This window comes from Pogoniulus pusillus, chromosome 6 (assembly GCF_015220805.1).
Source record: "Pogoniulus pusillus isolate bPogPus1 chromosome 6, bPogPus1.pri, whole genome shotgun sequence".
Lineage (NCBI taxonomy): Eukaryota > Metazoa > Chordata > Aves > Piciformes > Lybiidae > Pogoniulus > Pogoniulus pusillus.
In genome coordinates this window covers 40009670-40029092 of record NC_087269.1, presented here as the reverse complement: position 1 = coordinate 40029092, position 19423 = coordinate 40009670, and positions in this window count along the sequence as shown.

Sequence of the window (19423 nt, the reverse complement as noted above, 5' to 3'; positions counted from 1 at the left end):
GATGGGAATTTCATAGTAGCTATGCTTTAAAAAATCAGTCAAACAAGAATTGTTTTTCACTGCATAAGTCCTGCAGTTCTGCAAAGAACAGTCTTGGTATTTCACCAACAGGTCAAAGGAGGGGGTTTTCTGCCCCTCCTCTCTCATGAGACCCCACTTGCAGTGATAGGTACAACTCTGGGTATGGTGCTCAAGGATGTGTGTAGTAGTGGGCCTGGTAGAGCTAGATATTGGTTGGACCTGATGATCTTGAGGGTCTTTTCCAATCATAATGATTCTGTGTGATAGGCAGATTAATTTCTTTTAAAATCTTTAACCAGAAATAATTCATTAAGATGCAATATCTCATGCACAATGATGGCCTAGGGATGGGAGATTGACTCAGAAACATGTGAATCTAATGAAATTCAATAAGGGGAAGTTTAAAGGGGGAGAATATCTCCATGGATCAGTGCATTTTGGAGGCTGAGCTGTTGGGGAGCAGCTCTGTTGAAAAAGACCTTGTGGTCATGGTGGACAACAGGATGCTCACAAGCCAGTAATGTGTCCTTGTGACCAAGAAGGTCAATATCCTCCTAGATTGCATCAAGAAGAGTGTGGCAAACAGGTAGAAAGAGGCTATCCTCCCCCTCAAGTCTGTCCTGGTGAGGCCATGTCTGGAGTTCTGGGTCCAGTTCTGGGCTCCTCCGTTCAAAGAGGACAGGGACTTGCAGGAGAGGGCACATAAAAGTGTCAGAAAGATGATGAGGGGACTGGAACATCTCTCTTATGAGAAAAGACTGAGAGAATTGTGGCTTTTTAGTCTGGAAAAGGGAAGGCTGAGAGGGGATATCATCAGTGCTCTTCAATACTTAAAGGGTGGGTGTCACGAAGATGGGTCCTGTGTTTTTTTTCTCAGTGGTGCCCAGTAACAGGATAAGGGGTAACAGGCACAATCTTGAACATAACAAGTTCCATCTAAGCATGAGAAGGAACTTCTTTAATTTAAGAGTGGCAGAGGCCTGGAGCAGGCTGCCTGGAGAGATGGTGGAGCTTCCATCTCTGGAGACACTCCATATGCACCTGGACATGTTCCTGTGTGACCTTGTTTAGGTGAACCTGCCTTGGTAGGGGGGGGTTGGACTTGATCTCCAGAGGTCCCTTTCAACCCCTATGATTCTGTGAAACACTGTTGTGTCTGATGTGTGTACTGTTAACTCCAAATGAGTGTAAAAGTTTCTGACAGGGCAAGCTTAGTTTTAACCCTTTATGTCTAAAATAGTGCAGAATAGTGGCAGGCTGTGGTGGATGAGAGCTGCAGTAAACAAATGTGTCTCAAAAGAGAAGAAATGTCAGGAAAATAATTGCCTAACAGTACTTCATATCAACTAATTCATTTGTATTTAATTAAAAGGAGTCATAACAATTGGCAGCTGTATAAAACCCCCTTAGCTCTTGAGTCTTCCTCCCCCCCCCCCCCCCCCCCCACCTTGTCTTAGCTTTCTGGGGCTGGATAACATTAGCTGTTCTGAATAATTCAACCCAGATCTATTTCCTAAACAGAAAATCTATCTTGGAGTTATTCCCTGTTCTGCAGGGAAGGAGCAATCATCAGGAGCTCTGTGGGCCTTATAAATGACAATGAGGGAGATAAGGGACAGGGTTTCAAAAAATACTTGAAACTGAAATTGTTTGGGTTAGATGCTTCCAAAGATGTGTGTTGGGGCTCTCACTCCAAGAAAGACACTGAATTGCTGGAGTGTGCCCAGAGGGAGGCAACAAAGCTGGTGAGGTGTCTGGAGAACAGGCCTGGAGATGAGCAGATGGAGAAGAGAAGGCTGAGGGGAGACTTCATTGCTCTCTACAATGCCCTGAAAAAAGGTTGGAGTGAGAGAGGAGTTCCAGAGAGCCAGAAGGCCTTCCCTCAGCCTCCACTTCTCCAGCATAAATAACCCCCATTCCCTCAGCTGCTCCCCACTGTTTCTCCATACCCTTTACTGTCTTCATTGCTCTTCACTGAACATGCTCCAGCACCTCAGCACCTCCAGCACTCCTTCTTGTAGTGAGAGAACGTCACCCCAGAAGAGTGCAAGAGTGAGAGCAGTGTGTCCCTGGGACTGCCAACTCTTTGGGCTGCCTATGCTGGAAGTACTTTTCCAACCTAGTTGATTCTATGAGCAAACAGTGAGCTGCGGTGACAACGCAAGCCAACAGGATACTGGGTTGGATTACTAAGAGCATCACAAGCAGGGATAAAGATGTCACTGTCCCACTCAGTTCTGGTCAGGGTGCACCTTAAACACTGAATGCAGTTTTGGTCCCCACTGTACAAGAAGAATGGGGAGAGGCTGGAAAGGACTTGATGATCTGTGAGGTCTCTTCCAACCTTGGTGATACTGTGATACTGTGATACTGAGTAAAGAGAAGTGCCACAAGAATGATCAGAGGACTGGCAGATCTGTCACATGAAGGAAGGCTGAGAGAACTGGGTTTGTCTAGCCTTGAGAAGAGAAGGTTCAGGGGAGACATCATAGCCATGCACAAGTATATACAGGGTAGCTTACCATGAGAAGGGAGACTCCCTTTGTACCAAGAGTCCCACAGTAAAGACAAGGGGCAGCAGACACAGGTTGCTACTGGGCAGATTCAGAATAGGTGCCAGAAAACTTGTCTTCACCATTCAAACTACTAGACATTGGAATAAACGCCTAAGGGAGATGGTGGATTCCCCCACATTAGACAGTTTGAAGGCCCAGCTTGACAGGGTGCTGGCCCAGCTCATTTAAACTATATTCTTATCCTGACAGGTTGAGCTAGGTGGATCCTTGAGGTCCCTTTCAACCTGGCATTCTATGAATCTGTGAACCAAAACTGGACTACTTGCAGAGGAAGACTAATGGGCTGCCCAGGGAGGTGGTGGAGTCACCGTCACTGGAGGTGTTCAAGCAAAGCCTGGATGAGGCACTTAGTGCCATGGCCTAGATGACTGGCTAGGGCTGGGTGCTAGGTTGGCCTGGATGATCTTGGAGGTCTCTTCCAACCTGGTTGATTCTATGATTCTATGATTCTACTTCCCATATCCAGAGGGGCTTCCTGTGTTTATTCACAGTTGCCATCATTTCTCCTAATTGTTGGCCTCTCCACAGAGGAAAGCTGTGTCCTGCCCAGCCTGGTAGTGGTGATGGTGCGGAAGGGTTAACCCCTGTCAGCCCCCCCCCCTCCTCTGCCTGCTGAAGTGCCTTGTTTGCAAAGGATTGATAGAGTACCCTTGAGAGAAGGATTCGCATTTTCACTGTTCCGTGTCAGGGAATGAGGTTGTGTGATTTTTTGTGTCATTTTGCACCACCATATTTCTTCCATTAGGAATTCTAATATTTCACAACCTCTGTCAAGGAAACTACTACTCCTAATGCATACAGCGAATGCATTCCAGATGGCCTGGTAATCCAGTTCAGGTTTTTTACATACATTATTTCAGTTCCACTATGGGTCCCTGCTCAGGTTTGCCAAAGCTGCTTTCATGATTCATTTGCAACTGCAACAAGTTAATCCCAGAGTGAATAGCTCTGTCCACTTCAGGTGAATTCTTCTTGCATGCTGGTTCCAGACATGGACTGGTAAGAGATGCTTCCAAAATAGCAATTTATATTCAGCATCCAGGTGCCAAATTCTTCCTCTCTGTATCCATGGCTGATGGATCAAGGAGATATTTCTAAAACAAGTGGTTCCTTAATTTATGACCAGGATTTGCTGGTCCTTGGAACACGTCCAGCTCAATGAACACATTTTAAAGCATCATGAGAAATACTTAAAAGGGGAAATCCCAGAGTGCTATGCAGAGTGAATGTTAAAAGACCTCAAATAATTCCATGGATTTCATCATGACTGTCCCTAGAGGTGTTCAAGAAACATGTAGATGTGAAACTTTGGGACACTGCTGGCCATGGTAGTGCTAGGTTGCTGGTTGGACTTGATGATCTTGGAGGTCTTTTCCAAATCAAAAGATTCTGTGATTAGTGCTTGTCTTCATTAATTCTCAGTACAACAAGAAAATCAGCATCAAATGGGCAGAGTGTGCCTTTATGACGTTTCCTCCAGGTTGGTAGGGCCAGCCTTGATTTCTCTTTGTTTCCTTCTATATTTATGTTTGGATTTATTTTATGGAGTTTTTGTAGTGCATTTCTTTGCACTGGAATTTCTGTAAGGTTGTGCTGTGTATTTAAAGCAATTTTCTATTCACATTTCAATAGTGAGACTTTTTGCTAAACATCACCCTACTTTTCACCTGTCATACATGTGGAGAAGTTGAAGTAGAGACAATCATAGGATGGCAAGGGCTGGAATGGATCACTGGAGATCGTTGAGTTCAACCTCTCTGCCAAAGCAGGATCACCTAGGGCAGGTTACACAAGAACACATCCAGAAGGAGACTCCACAACTTCTCTGGGCAGACCACTCCAGGATTCCATCACTCTCACATCAAGTCCTTACATTAAGGTGGAACTGTCTATGCTCTGTTTGCATCTCTTGTTCCTTATGCTGTCACAGGAGGCCATTGAAAAGAGACTAGTGCCATCTTATTGACACCCACCCTTCAGATATTTATAAACATTAATAAGAGCTGTCTCCATTTCTTTAACTCTCTTTTTGTCTTCAGCACCATTGGCTCAATCACATCAGCTGAAATGAAATGGCATTTCCTGAACTCTGACCTCTCCGACGCTGCTGTGGACTCAGCATCTTAATTGCTGCTGGTGTGAATCAAGTGACGTTGGTGCATAATTTCTCCAGACATTTATAGGAGATCTACAGTAGACATTTGCTCTCAATAACAAAAAATAAAGGAATCCATAAATCCCATGAAACTTTCCCCTAGTTCATTTTCAAGTTGTTTATACAAGGAACTTCATGTCGCAATAACACATTTCTCTTTTTTTGGCCTTTGTTTGATTGGAAAATTTCTATTAAACTGTTATGAGAAAATGACTTTATGCTTCAGGTTTTATGTTTCAATTTGATTAACAACAGGCTTTTACAAGGGCTCTAGTACTGCTGCCTATGCACTGTGCACCCAGCCTTATTGCACTGGCTGCCTTTTGGTGGACTTGAGTAAGAAAATTATATTTCCTGCCTATGACATTTCGGAAATATATTGAATGTCATATCCCTTGTCTTCAGCACTTTTAGTGTGAGAGTAGGGAGGCTCTGTAAAAGGGATCTGGCTAGGCTGGATCAATGGGCCGAGGTCAGTTGTATGAGATTTAACATAGCCAAGTGCCGAGTCCCACGCTTGGGTCACAACAGCTTCATCGGTGCTCCGGGCTTGAGGTGGAGTAGATGGAAACTGCCTGATGAAAACAGGACCTGGAGGTGCTGACTGACAGCCATCTGAACATGAGCTAGTAGTGTGCTCAGGTGGTGGAAAAAGACCACCAGAATCCTGGCCTGGATTTCATAGAATCATAGAATCAAGCAGGTTGGAAGAGACCTTCAAGCTCATCCAGTCCAACCTAGCACCCAGCCCTATCCAGTCAGCTAGACCATGGCACTAAGTGCCTCATCCAGGCTTTTCTTGAAGGGTGTGGCCATCAGGAGAGGGGAAATGATCATGTCCCTGTACTGGGTAGTGCTGAGGCTACACTTTGAATATTGACTTCAATTTTGGGCCTCTCACTCCAGGAAGGACATTGAAGGGCTGGAGCATGTCCAGAGAAGGGCAATGAAGCTGGTGAAGGGCCTGGTGAGAAGCATCTAAGGGAGCTGGGATTGTTCAGTCTGGAGAAGAGGAGGCTGAGAAGAGACCTCATCGCTCTCTACAATCCCCTGAAAGGACATTGGAGTGAGATGGGAATTGGTCTCTTCGTACTATCACTTAGTAGAAAAAGAGGGAATGGCCTGAAATTGTGCCAGGGGAGGCTTCATTTCCATATTAAGAACAATTTCTTTGCTGCAAGAGTGGTCAGGCATTAGAATGGGCTGCCCAGGTGGCGTCACTCTCCCTAGAGGGGTTCAAGAAACATGTGGACATGACACTTGGGGACATTGTCCAATGGCCATGGTAGTGTTAGGTTGGCAGTTGGACTCCATGATCTCAGAGATCTTTTCCAACTGAAACTATTCTACGATTCTGTAATTCATCTGACTCTAGTTTATAAACTTTGGACTGTATTTATAGCCGAATCCTTGTTCTGTAGTGTTCAAAATTTCCTGCTTATGATGCAATGGTAAAAGTCATTAAACATTAGCAGTAATAGTATTTTCACTGTAATAAAGTGTTAATTACTTCCACATGTTAATCGAGTTGGGGAGGGTTGGAGTGGGGGGGTGGGGGGGGGGCAGAGGAGGGAGAGATTTTTGCCATTGTTACAGTGCCTAAAATAATTTCCATGTGATAATTTTCCAGGATATCAAAAACAGAATAATTATGCACTAATTAAGAAAGTAGAGCCTGCTCTGGAGTTAAGACTGCATTAATTTTAATGTTTTTACAGTCCTTTAATTGGGGAAAGGGCTGTAAATTGAGAGCTGACGCACTCTCGCACCGTAAGCTGGCTCTGCCTCTGCAATCGCCTCAGATATACTGCAACCCAAGGTCAACACAAGTTTGCAAAATCCCTCTGCTCTTCAGACGAAATGTATTGGTGGTGAAGCGTGCATCTATCACTCTGACAAGCATTTAACTCTCCGAGAGCACATGCTCTCACTTCTTAAATTATTAATTGCATTAAATACATTTTCATATCGTGGACTGTTTGCTACAAACTGTTCCCGGGCAAGGGAAAGGTGGTCCCCTGCTTCGAGTATGAAACACTTTGCTGTCTTGTTTCAGCTGGCTGCTGGATGTGCTGCTTGACCAACAGTTGCTAAAAAAAAAAAAAAGTCACCTTTGCAGAGTCTTTCCTTTTATTTATTTGTTTATTTTTTTAATGTTGATCAGTTGGCTTCGGTTTCCCCCCAGCTCTTTTGTTCTGCACTAATGTCTGTAAGTCCATATTGTTTGGGTTTGTTTATACCTTTACACTTATCAGCTCGTGCAGTTTTCCAGGGTATTCTCCCTGTCACACCATTATCACAGGCAATGGCATCATCATCCGCTTCATTATCATCTCTGGGTCATTTCAGCCCGGAATGGCTTTGCGTTACAACTAAAAGGAGGAATCTGGCAAATGGATCATATTATCTCCCTCTCTCACTCTGGCATTTGAATGCATTATACAAGGCACAGTCTTTATATTAACAGGCATCCTGACCTTTGCCTGTAACATGTTTATTTTAGCAGTACTTGCTGGTGCTGCTGGAGTTCAGATTCTGCCAGCTCCTGATGCTATTGTAAGACCTGTGTTTATACTTCGTTCATGCCAAATTGGTTCCCAGGATGCAGAGGAAATGTTAAGGCCCAGGTGGGACAGTGGAGCCGGGATGACAGCTCCTATCCCTACCTGCATCCTTGTCTTCATTCCTGCCTATATCCTTGATTGCATGCATCCTTGCCTGCCTGAATTCCTGCATCTCTGCCTGCCTATCCATACCCCTGCCTTCATCCTTGCCTATATTCCTGTCTGTCTGCATCCTTGCCTGCATCCCTGCCTATATCCCTATCTACCTGCATTCTTGTCTTCATCTCTGCCTGTATTCTTGTTTGGGTACATCCTTGCAAGACTGCAACCCTGCATCCCTGCCTAGCTGCATGTCTGGTTTCATCCTTCTCTACATCCCTGTCTCCCTGCATTCCTGCTTTCAAACTTGCCTTCTGTGTGTCTTGGGAGTGGCTGGCCCCAGTGGTACTGTCCTGGGAAGCTGCTGCTAGTCTTGCCCAAGGCAACAATGATGGCTGTGGAGGGATCCCCTCTATTTGTCACCAGGTGAGCTCAGACTTGTGGGTGCAGAAAGTTTGTTGATGACAGAAAACAAATTGTGACTGGATCAGTATTTGCAATTAACTCCTGAAATGGGATCATCTGATGGTAATTGAAGTTGGTTGCAGGTAGGATACTCACAGAGGAGTAAAACATTCATATAACTTTAAAGCAAACATTACTTTAAACCAGCAAATATTTGGGGAAAAACTTGCTGGTAATATGCTTCGGGTGTGCATCCCCAGGTGAGGACGAGATCAGAACCAGCAAAGCTCCTTCACTCACTGCAAGAATGAACTACCCACAGTAACCTTCAGTAGACTTTGACATTCACCTGTGACTGAACTCACACTTGGTGGAGATCTGAATCTCAGATCTTGGTATTCCCTCTCTTCCTTTTATTCATTAAGGAAAGTAATTCACACATTCATAGTAAAATCAGAGTATTTTCCTAGCACACATGCATCTGCAGCTTACTAAGTTTAATTATGGTTCTACTTGAATATCTTCTCCACACAGGTGGAAGAACAGGAACAGGTTTGTGAATTGATAGGAAATCCATAACTTTCTGAATATTTTTGTGCTACCTTCTTGGTACTTCAGGCAGATCTAAACATGTCTCAGAAGTGAGAACCCTTTCTCTATCTGGCTTTTCCTGGAGACCTTGTTGGACAAGCCTTGTCTAAGGCAGCTTTTAAAATTTCCTCAGCTTTCTGCTTTTGTGCATTTCCTGATAGCAGTATTTTAATGGTGTTACTGGTGTGAAGATGAATATGTGGCATCATTTCAAGGGCAGTGTAGATATCTTGATGGTCGCCATAAATGAAGATCACCTTGATTCTCCCACATATCATTTGAACCATAAATATAGAGAAGATGGTGGACAAATGGCAGCACTGCAGGACAAAGTAAATTCAAGATGCTTTTAGTGGTGTTTCCAAAGTGTGCTGATGCATTTTGATGCATTTCCCTCTGTAAGAATGAGAACTGGCATAAGCTCCAATCAAGTGGCTTGGAAGAATCTTTGCAGTTTACTGCACTCTGCTAAAGCAGTGCAGAGAAACAACCTTCCTGCCTTCTGGAGGTGATAGGTTGAAATGCAGTGTGTGAAAGTCAATGTTATATTTCTCACAGGATCCCAGAGGCTCAGAAGAGTAGAGGTTGGAAGTGACCTCTGAGGAGCATCCAATCCAATCCAATCCAATCCAATCTACCTCCTACTGCAGAATCACCTACAGTGGGTTGCCCAGGATCACAATGACCAGGTGGGTTTGGAATCTCTCTAGAAAAGGAGACTCCTTTGGAGTCTCTGGACAGTCCACTCCAGGGTTACAGCACTCTCACACCAAAGAAGTTTCTTCTCATCTTCAGATGGAACCTCCTGGGTTTCACTGTCCTTGTCCTATCTCGGTACCACTGAAAAGAGTCTGGCCCATTCTCTTGCCCTCAACAGACCTGTTAGCCCTTGCTGACTATTGAGAATATTCCCTCTCAGGCCACTCTCTTCCAAGATCAACAGCCCCCCCTCTCACCTTTCTTTCTCACAGAGATGGTCCTGGACGATCAGCATGTTTGTACCCTTCATTGGACTCTCTACAGTAGTTCCCTACCTCTCTTGAACTGAGAACTGGACCCAGTACTCCACGTGTGGCCTGACTAGGACAGAGTAAAGAGATGCAGAACCTCCCTTGTCCTGTTGGCATGGTCTTCACACACCCCAGGAGACCATTGGCTTGTTTGGCTGTGAGGGCACATTGCTGGCTCAGGACTCATTTTCTTCATCCTGCATCCTAACGAGGGCACAAACTGGTCACAATCTGCTTTGCAGGACAAGTCAGACAGTTGGGAGTGAAGCAGCATAAAGCTCACAGAAAACTCATGGATAGAAGTGCAGCCTCCAGTGCAGATTTCTTAGCTGATTTACAATAATATTTCTTAGATCATTTTAATGGCTCATTGCTTTGAGGCAATATAAAGAGCTTTGCACACAGTTGGTGTTTTATTGTGTCTATTCAGTGGTTGAGGTGGAAAAAGTAGTGTTTTTCAATGGCCAACATGATATTGGATATTGGGAAGAAATTCTTTCCTTCAAGAATGGCCAGGCATTGGAACAGGCTGCCCAGGGAGGTGTTAGTGTGACTGTCCTCGAGGTGTTCAAGAAATTGGGATGTGGTTTAATGGCCAAGGTGGTGTTGGGTTGATGGCTGGACTCGTTGGTCTTTTCCAACTGAAGCAATTCCATGAATCTGTGATTTTATCCAGTTGGAAAACTATGGAACGTGTCTACAGAACTCAATCTACCTGCTGTTTGAGTGGGAAAGATTGCAGGGGAGTTAACAAATGCAAATTATAGAAAGGCCAGGAGAAATACTTTTCACTTTCTTTTTTTTTTTTTTTTCCTGTCTTTTGCTCTACTTTCTCTATTACCATTGCATTAATTAGAAATTTAGGTAAATGATATAAGTGCCCTAATTTTTTATTTCTGCCAGGAGAACAATTAGGCCATTAGAAGTAACAAATGGTCTGGATGCTTGTTGCCTGTTAAAAATTTCAAGCCACATTATTTCTGACATAGAATAGAACAAATAGTAGTTGTTTTGGACTTTTAAATCTTCTTTGTTTATTTACTTTAACCACAAGCAATGTCAGCTTTAGCAGATGCAGTGTACCATTGCCTTTTCCCCCCTTTTTTTTCTTCCTATTGTCATGGCTCATTAAAGTGTGCTGACTCTTGTGGATTCCCATTTCCTTTAGGTAAATAGTTATTTACATGAACTACAACATTTTTCTTTGGTGACAATTTCTAATTGTTCAGGCAACCAAGGGTGATATATTAACCACTCTGAATAAAGCTTCACCTATGAAATAAATTACTTTAAATTAACTATCCTTTCAAAACAGGCAAAATTTCCAAATGGACAAATTAGACCCTTCTTAGCCACATATGGTAAGTGTTTTAAGCATTTCCCCACTGGTGGATGCTCTAGAGAACAATTCTTCATGATGGAGTGGAAGACTTCTTAACTCATTTGGAGACCTTCTCATGCCAGCTTTTGGCAGTGTTGTACTTTGATGGGCTTTGTGGCTCACCCTCATGTGTGACTCTAGTGAATTTGTGCTCTTACATTTAACTCTTGCTATGATATATTTGGGATAGGAAGCAGAAATACCCCTCACTCTAGTGCATGTTTCAGTTATACTCCTTTGTAAGTGAAAATTTGACTTCCAGCCTTCTCATGGCAGCGTTGTACTTTGATGGGCTTTGTGGCTCACCCTCGTGTGTGGCTCTAGTGACTTTGTGCTCTTAAATTTAACTCTTGCTATGATATACTTGGGACAGGAGGCAGAAATACCCCTCACTCTAGTGCATGTTTCACTTACACTCCTTTGTAAGTGAAAGTTTGATTTCCAGCCTTAGCCTTTCTAAATAGGGTACAAGTACATCACTGTGCCATTAGCTAATCACAGCTTCCAGGGGGACTCATATTTCCTCGGGTTGCATGCTGGAGAATCATAGAACGGATTGGGTTGGAAAGGACTTTTAGAGGTCGTGTAGTCCACCTTCATTGCAGTGAGGAGGGACACCTTCAACTAGAGCAGATTGCTCAGAGGCCCAAACAACATGATCTGGAGTGGTTCAAAGAAATGGGATATCTGCTACCTCTCTGGGCAACCTGGGCCAACTTTCCACCATCCCCATGATACAAAATGTCCTCCATTTGTCTTGTCTAAACCTCCCTCTTTGAGTCTCAAACCATCATCCCTTGTCCTATTAAAATAGGCCGTGATCAAAAGATGATCCCCATCCAACTTACAGGCCTCATTTAAGTACAGAAAGGCCACAATAAGGTCTCCTTTGGAGCTTTCTTTTCTCTAGGCTGAACACCTCCAAATCTCCCAGTGTGTCCCCACAGCAGAGGACTTCCATCCCTCCCATCATTGTTGTGGCCTCTTCTGGCCCCCTCCAACAGGTAGTGTCTCAGCAGAATGGAGCAGAGGTGGAACTACAACTACTGTTAATAGACCTAATTTTGTTTTACTCATGCAGCTAAACTGGAGGAAATTTCAGCAGAGAGAACAGGCTTACGCTGGTGTGGATATTAGTTTTATTAAAAAGAGTGCAACTTTTCACAACATCTATAGATCTTTAATCAGAATGGGATGTCATCTCCTTCAGGTCAGTTTTAAAAGCTCTTCAATGTATTTGAAAGTATCTATATCTCTGTGAGGAGGAAAAACAGAGAGAGCTGGGGCTGTTGAGCCTGGAGAAGAGCAGTCTGAGAGAGGATCTTCTCAGTACTCAATGACAACTAAAGAGCCTGTGGTAAGGTTAGAGGATGAGAGTGATTGGCATTGGAATGGGCTGCCCAGGGAGGTGGTGGAGTCACCGTCCCTGGAGGTGTTCAAGCAAAGCCTGGATGCGGCACTTAGTGCCATGGTCTGGTTGAGTGGCTAGGGCTGGGTGCTAGGTTGGACTGGATGATCTTGGAGATCTTTTCCAACATGTTTGGTTCTATGATTCTATAATGGTGCCAGACTCAGTGACAGGACAAGAGGCAACAGGCACAAAGTGGAACACAGGTAGTTCCACCTAAACGTAAGGAAAAAATTCTTTGCTGTGAGGTTGCTGAAGTCCTGGAACAGGCTTCCCAGAGAGGTTGTGGAGTGTCCTTCTCTGGAGATCTTCCAAACAACCTGGACATTGTGATCCCGGGCAGCCTGCTGCAGGTGACCGTGTTTTAGCTGAGGTGTCACGCTGGATGATCTCCAAAGGTCCCTTCCAACCCTCACCATGCTGGGATTCTGTGACCCTCTACACTGTTTTAAAAGGCACTTTTATAGATTTGCAAGCCCTTACAAACTCATGTCTTCTGGACATCTAAGTACCCAATCCCCATTTCACCGCAACCCATGGAGAAGCCATTTAGGCGCTTCTGCAAACATTACTGACATAACTCTTTCCCCAGTGTCTGAGGCGTGCCAAATATTGCAAGATAGAAACCTAAGAAAACATGTTTTTCTAATTTGACTCAGAACTTGACCACGTTTCAATGTCCACATTTTTGTTGTGGTTGTATTTAGAAATGAAGAACCTCTTACAAGGAAGCATCCAATCAGTTTAAATTATGCTGAGTTTGTTTTTATGGTTTCCCATGACTTTTTTAGGCTGGCGTAGTTTCCCTTTTCCCACACATTAGAAGTCAGTATGTCAAGACATTGGAATGTATTTTAGGCTGTTTGGCATCATTTGAGCACACTTATGAAATGGTTTCTACTACAAAAGACCTCGCTATTGTAGATCCACTTCACAAAAATAGCAAATTAATAGAAGATTGTGTTTTCTGTTTGTATGGGAAAAAATTTAATTAAGAGTTATTTTGGTACTAATATTTACTCTGCAAGAGTAATTAAAACAGAGAGATCAGTAAAATGGGTGTAGCTCTCAACACATGTTCTTGCTTTGTTTAATTATGTTGATTAGGTTTAAACCCCAATTTGGCATCACCTCCCTTGTCTTAATATGTTGTTGATGAAACCATGTGGAGACCTGACCTTAATATAATCGTGACAAACCTCATTTGATTACCTTTAGCTAATTAAAACATACATTATATGTACCATATTATTGTTATTATTGTTATTATTATTCATCTTGTGCTTCACTCGCTTCATGTCATTCTGCTGGAAAGCAAATCTTCTTGTTAGACTTCTGTCTCTGAAGGACCTTGTGCATTTTGTATAATTGGGAGAGGTGTTTATTTCATGGGCCAGTTATAATAACAGTAATTATCATATAAAAGCTCTGTGAATTTTTAAACTGTGGCTTGGTGTTAAGTTTACTGTGGCGCTAAGCTGATGCATGTGGGAAGCAGCCTTGGGGTTTATCATGTCTTCCACCCAGTCCTTCTTTTTCTTCCCTTCCTTTCTCCTTCTAGTATGTGACCAGTTTACAACTTCTTTCCCAGCTGCACATATTACAGTCCAATATTTTTGCTCTCCTTACCATTAACACTCAGGATCTGCCCTCAGGCTTTGGTGACTCTTTATTTAGGAGGATGAACTAGATGACCTCCTCTGGAGACTTTCAAAACCTGCCTACATGCATTCTGTTGTGAACTACCCTAAGTGATCCTGCCTTGAGAGGGGAGTTGGAATCAATGATCTCTGGAGATCCAGCCTCTAAAGCTCCATGATTCTGTGGTTTTGTGACCTTTAAATGTCCCTCCCAACCTAAAGTGTTCTGTGGTTCTATTATTCTATCCTACGATGCCAGTTTCTTACCCAAAGCAGTTCCTTTCTTTGCTCCAAGTTTGTGTGTATTTGAGGTGTTTATAGTCTCAAGATGTGCTGGGGGAGGTGTAGGCTGGATGTTAGGAGGAAGTTGTTGCCAGAGAGAGCGATTGGCATTGGAATGGGCTGCCCAGGGAGCTGGTGGAGTCACCATCCCTGGAAGTGTTCCACAAAAGCCTGGATGAGGCACTTAGTGCCATGGTCTAGTTGAGTGGCTAGGGCTGGGTGCTAGGTTGGACTGGCTGATCTTGGAGGTCTCTTCCAACTTGGTTGATTCTACGATTCTATAAAACCAGGTATGATCTAGGAATATCTTGGGGAACCTCCCTGCCCATCCCTGGCAGCTGTATCTTGTCTTTGGTTAAACATCCTTGCTCACATCTGGACCAGATACCACCCCACTGCAGAAAGGGCTCTGCTGACCCATCACCTTCCAGGGCTTTTTCTTTCCTGACAAAGTAAATTGACAGACTGTGATGTGTTGTAGAATCCAATTCATGAACAACATTAATTATATTTGACTAAAATGTTTTTATAGCATCCATTACTATAGGGTCAGGGACTTCATCATAATCTTTAATTTCACATTGCTCTTGTGAGTCTGGTGGTGTCAGCATCCCCAGTTTGTACCCACAAGTAACAAATAAAGCAAGAGGAAAATACATTTAGAGGATCTTAAAATGGAATTGAATGAAAATTTGAGAGTTAATCAAATATGAGGCTCTCCAGGAGCATGTCACAGAAAAAAAGAAATTTGAACCTTAGCCATCAGAGTCCCAAGTTAGTGCCTACCCCACTGGACCATTTGTGTTGTAAGGTGATTTGAAGGAAGCATAGTTGCTGCTAGCATATAATTGGTGCAGAAAATTACCTTCCAAATTATATCTAGAAATCTCCTGCTTATGACACAGGTGTGATGATGGAAAATTTTTAACCATCCAGGCTCACCTGGGACCAAGAAGGGTGCTTGCTGACTTGATTTTCCTTCAAACCATGTTTCCTCATCTTCCACTGACTGGTGGTGGAGACTTCTGAAACAATTTCTGAAGAAGTTGACCTACATCATCATCAATAATGAATGATATGAATACAATTTTATTTTCATATTGCACATAATAATACAATTTTGTTTTATTATTAATATTTGCAGACACTTCTCTGAATGCCACAAAAGCAGGGCAAGGAAAGTGATTAATAATCAAGATGTGTTTGTGTCGAGAGTGCCAGTCAACAGCATAATGCTGACCTAGGAGTATGGCTGCTAAACCATTCTGTGTTCAGCTGATGTGCAAAAACCGCACTGGAGGTGAAGGCTGAAGTCACCAATGTGATGCTGTAGGGTCAGAGGATGTTGGTCCCATCAGTTATGTCCTCACTCTTGGCTGTAGGCTTCATCTCAATGGGCTGCCCAGTGAGGTGGTGGAGTCACCATCCCTGGAGGTGTTGAAGAAAAGCCTGGCTGAGGCACTTAGTGCCATGGTCTATCTGACTGGCTAGGGCTGGGTGCTATTGGAGGTCTCTTCCAACCTGGTTGATTCTATGATTCTCTTACAAACTGGTGCATAGGAAAGCAACTACCTCATCTCTTGGTAAATTCCTTGTCCATTTCTTGGTTGTTGTCACTGTCCCCATGTCCCCAAACTCATTGAGAAGAAGAAGCACCAATGTTTGACCACCAGTGGGTTGAGCAGATTGAATTGTAACGCTTCCATTTTCCCACAGACGTACCTTGTGGAAAATAAATAAATAAATAATGGTCTTAAAAATGTACAAAATCTAATTTAAAATGACATTGGGGTTTTATTTAAAGTCATGGAAGCTGGTTAATTCTAAAATGCTCTCATTAACTCACATCATTTAACAAGTTTCTATTCATTTAGCTCTCTCTCTCCAGAGCCTCTCAGCTGCTCTACCTCAACACATTGACAGCCTTCTGTGCTTCTGCTTCCCTGGGGGACCTAAGGTGACTTTAAACTACCTTTCTGTTCTCCCTGAGTTAGGGTGCAGAAATGAAATGGTGCAGCTTAGGCAGCTTTGGAAACCTGTGTGAATTATGGTGGCTTGCCCACATTGATGTTCTCTGCCCTCCTGCCCACTACCATGTCCTCCCAGGTCCCCCCCGCATCCCTGCTTCCAGTTATTTCTACAGTGTACTCAGATCCTTCATGGGGGGATATTTCCCATGGCTGAGCTATAATTACTGAGCCATCATGGGCCTTGCAATAAGTGTAAAAGTGTTGGAGTATAAATGAGGATGTCACCCCACATGTTCGCTAAGGGCTCTGCATCTTCCCTCTCTGTGGGTTTGCTTTTCTGTCCTTTACATTTCAGTTTCAGCTCTCTCTCAGGCTTATTATCTTGCCTTTTTCATGAAATGTAGGGTTATTGGGGGCTTTGTTCCTTTTTGTCTTTGCCATTAACAGCAGCTCGTTTCAAACTCCCTCTAAAATGACTCCTTAAACCTCATTTGATATGCCTTTGCTTTTCTTTTGTTTTCAGTGCAGAAAAGAGAATGAAAAGCACCCCTTTTCTCTCTCTTGCTTCTTTTTCTGTTGTTTTATTCCTCTAAGAATCATGGAATCACAGAACGGTTTGAGTTGGAAGGGACCTGTAAATGTTATCTTGTCCAACCCGCCTGCAGTCAGCAGGGACGTCTGCAACTAGAACAAGTTTCTCACAGCCCCAGAGAACCTGAACTGTAACAGTTAGAGGGATGGGACACCTACCACCTCTAAGGGCAATCTGGGCCAGTATTTCACCACCCTGTTGTGCAAAGCTAATAGGCCTAATAGATGTCGTGGCTTGCATCACCCTTCTGCTGATGGGGAAAGAAAGGGCTGGGGGGAAAGCAGAAGCTTGGGCCATTATGTCCCCTCCAAAAGTGATAAAGGAGTACTCACAGATGTTTAGGTGCTTGTTGGTGTCTTGCCCAAATAAGGGTGAGCAAAATTTGGTTTCACCTAACATGGTCTGTTTTGCAAATGCCATTTTTACTGGTGAATCTCTGGGGCCAAAGGAGCCATTACACTCAGGACAGTAACTAAGCTGAGCTAAGATGCAAGCAGTTGTGCTGCTTCTTCCTCACTGGTCTTGGACAACATGTTCTGCTCTGTCTCGTGCTTCAGACCAGCTTAGCTCTGATGTTTTGGGCTTGAACTACCTGGAAACTTCAGAGCCTCACGTTTCCCAAGAGGCATTTAAGTCTCTCACAACACGGCAAGAAGTGCCACTGACATCGTGTTCTCTGAACACCTGCAAGAGAACCTGCCTGCACCTCTGCAAACCTCCGTGCCAAGAGGAACCAGGATCAGGTCAGAGATCATCTGCTTCTTTCCCAGCACCTTGGGAAGATCTAGAACAGGAGGCCTCAAACTTTTTAAACAGGGGGCTGGTTCACTGGCCCTCAGACAGTCGAGGGCTGGACTATAGTTTAGTTCCAGCCCAGTAGTGTCAGGGGCTAGACTATAGTTTGGCTCCAGCGCAGTAGTGTCAGGGGCTAGACTATAGTTTGGCTCCAGCCCAGCAGTTTTGAGGGTTGGACTATAGTTTGGTTCCAGCCCAGTCCCAGCGGATGCTTGTAGTCTGCAGAGGCCAGTGAGGGGATTAAGTGGCAGGAAGTAGCTGCTTGTTTTCCCCCCAACCCCCACTGGAGGGGGGTCAGGGGCCTCTGTAAATACCAGTGGGATGGATTGAGGACCCTGGGGGGGCGTATCCAGCCTGTGGGGTGTAGTTTGAGGACCCCTGATCTAGAAGCCTCTCAATGGCCGAGCAGTTCCAACACTGCCACAAAGGAGCCAGGGACTATCTGGGAAGTTCTACTCCAGTGCAGTGAGTAGAACAACCTTTCCCTAGGGCTGCAGGCTACCTATTTGTAAGTGGGCCAATGCCATTTTGTGGCTGAACTTTTCCAAATTTTCTGATTCTCCTAAATGAATGAATTGCCCATAAGCATCCTTGTAAAGATTTTCCTGACCCAATTAAACCCCAAATTTACCTAATTTGTATATCATTGTGGGCAGGGCTTTCTGAGAATAAAATTAACTACATCTTTCATAATTCCTGCCTTGTTAGTTGCCCCAACTAAATCACACTCTCAGCATAAAGCATTTCACTTTTTTTCTAGCCTAAATCTCCTTCATTTAGTTTAAACTGTCACCTCTTGTGCTATCTCAACAGAGCCTGTTCAGAAGTTCTTCTACAGCTTTCTACTTGGCCCCTCTAAGTACTGAGAGGCCACTGTAAGGTCTCCTAGGCCATGGAAAATTCTCCCATACCTGGAGATTTTATTTCCCAAAGTGATTCCTGATACATAATTAGAAGATTCTTGGAAGCATGAATTGAGACAGAGGACTTTAAGTGACTTCTGAATCTTCCAGTACAAAGCCTCTTTCCAGTGTCTCAGGCTTGGAACACTCAACAGTTCTTCCTTTCCTCTAAAAATATTTAGTTTGTTACCATCCACATGGCTGAAAAATGATGAGAAAGCTAAGGCTTTGCCTCTGATTTTCATATAAAATTCTAGAGATCCAGAAGCCTGTCTTGGGTACATTGCTTTATTGATGTAGTTTGTTTCCTGTAAGCAAAACCTTTTTATTCTCCTTTCAGAGTGGAGAAGAGAAGGTTCTGGGGAGACCTTCTTGTAGCCCTTTAGCACTTGAGGGGGCTGATCAGAAAGCTGGGAACAGTCTTTTTGTCCTCTTGTCCCAGGAGAAGGGATGATGGTTTAAACTAAATGAGAGATTTAAACTAGATGGAAGGAAGAATTTTTTTACACTGAAGGTGATGAAACATCAGCCCAGATTACCCAGAGAGGTGGGAGATGCTCCATCCCTAGAAGCATTCCAGGTCAGGTTGTCTGGGGCTGTGAGCAACCTGCTCTAGTTGTGGGTGTTGCTGCTGGCTGCTGCAGGTTTGACTAGATGACCCTGAAAGGTCTTTTCTAATCCCAAATATTCTGATTCTGTTATTCTGTGATAAGTGACTGTCCGTGCAAGACATGGACATGAGAGATGGGCATGAGTGATATTTCTGATGTATAACCCTATCAACTGCAAGGCAGATGACTTAATCTGAAGGAAAATGTAGTTTTCAGGGCTTTAGGGGGTGACATTTGATAGTTACACACTGATACATTAATTTCAGGTATGAAAAACACATAAGATTTCTTCTGGAAAAGCAAAATATTTTCTAGCTCTGCACCTTCATGAATAAATGATCCTTTCTGAGCACGAAACCCCACAATGACTAAGTTCTTCAGGCTGAAACAAGTGGTCTGAGAGGAGCATGGCATCAGTAAG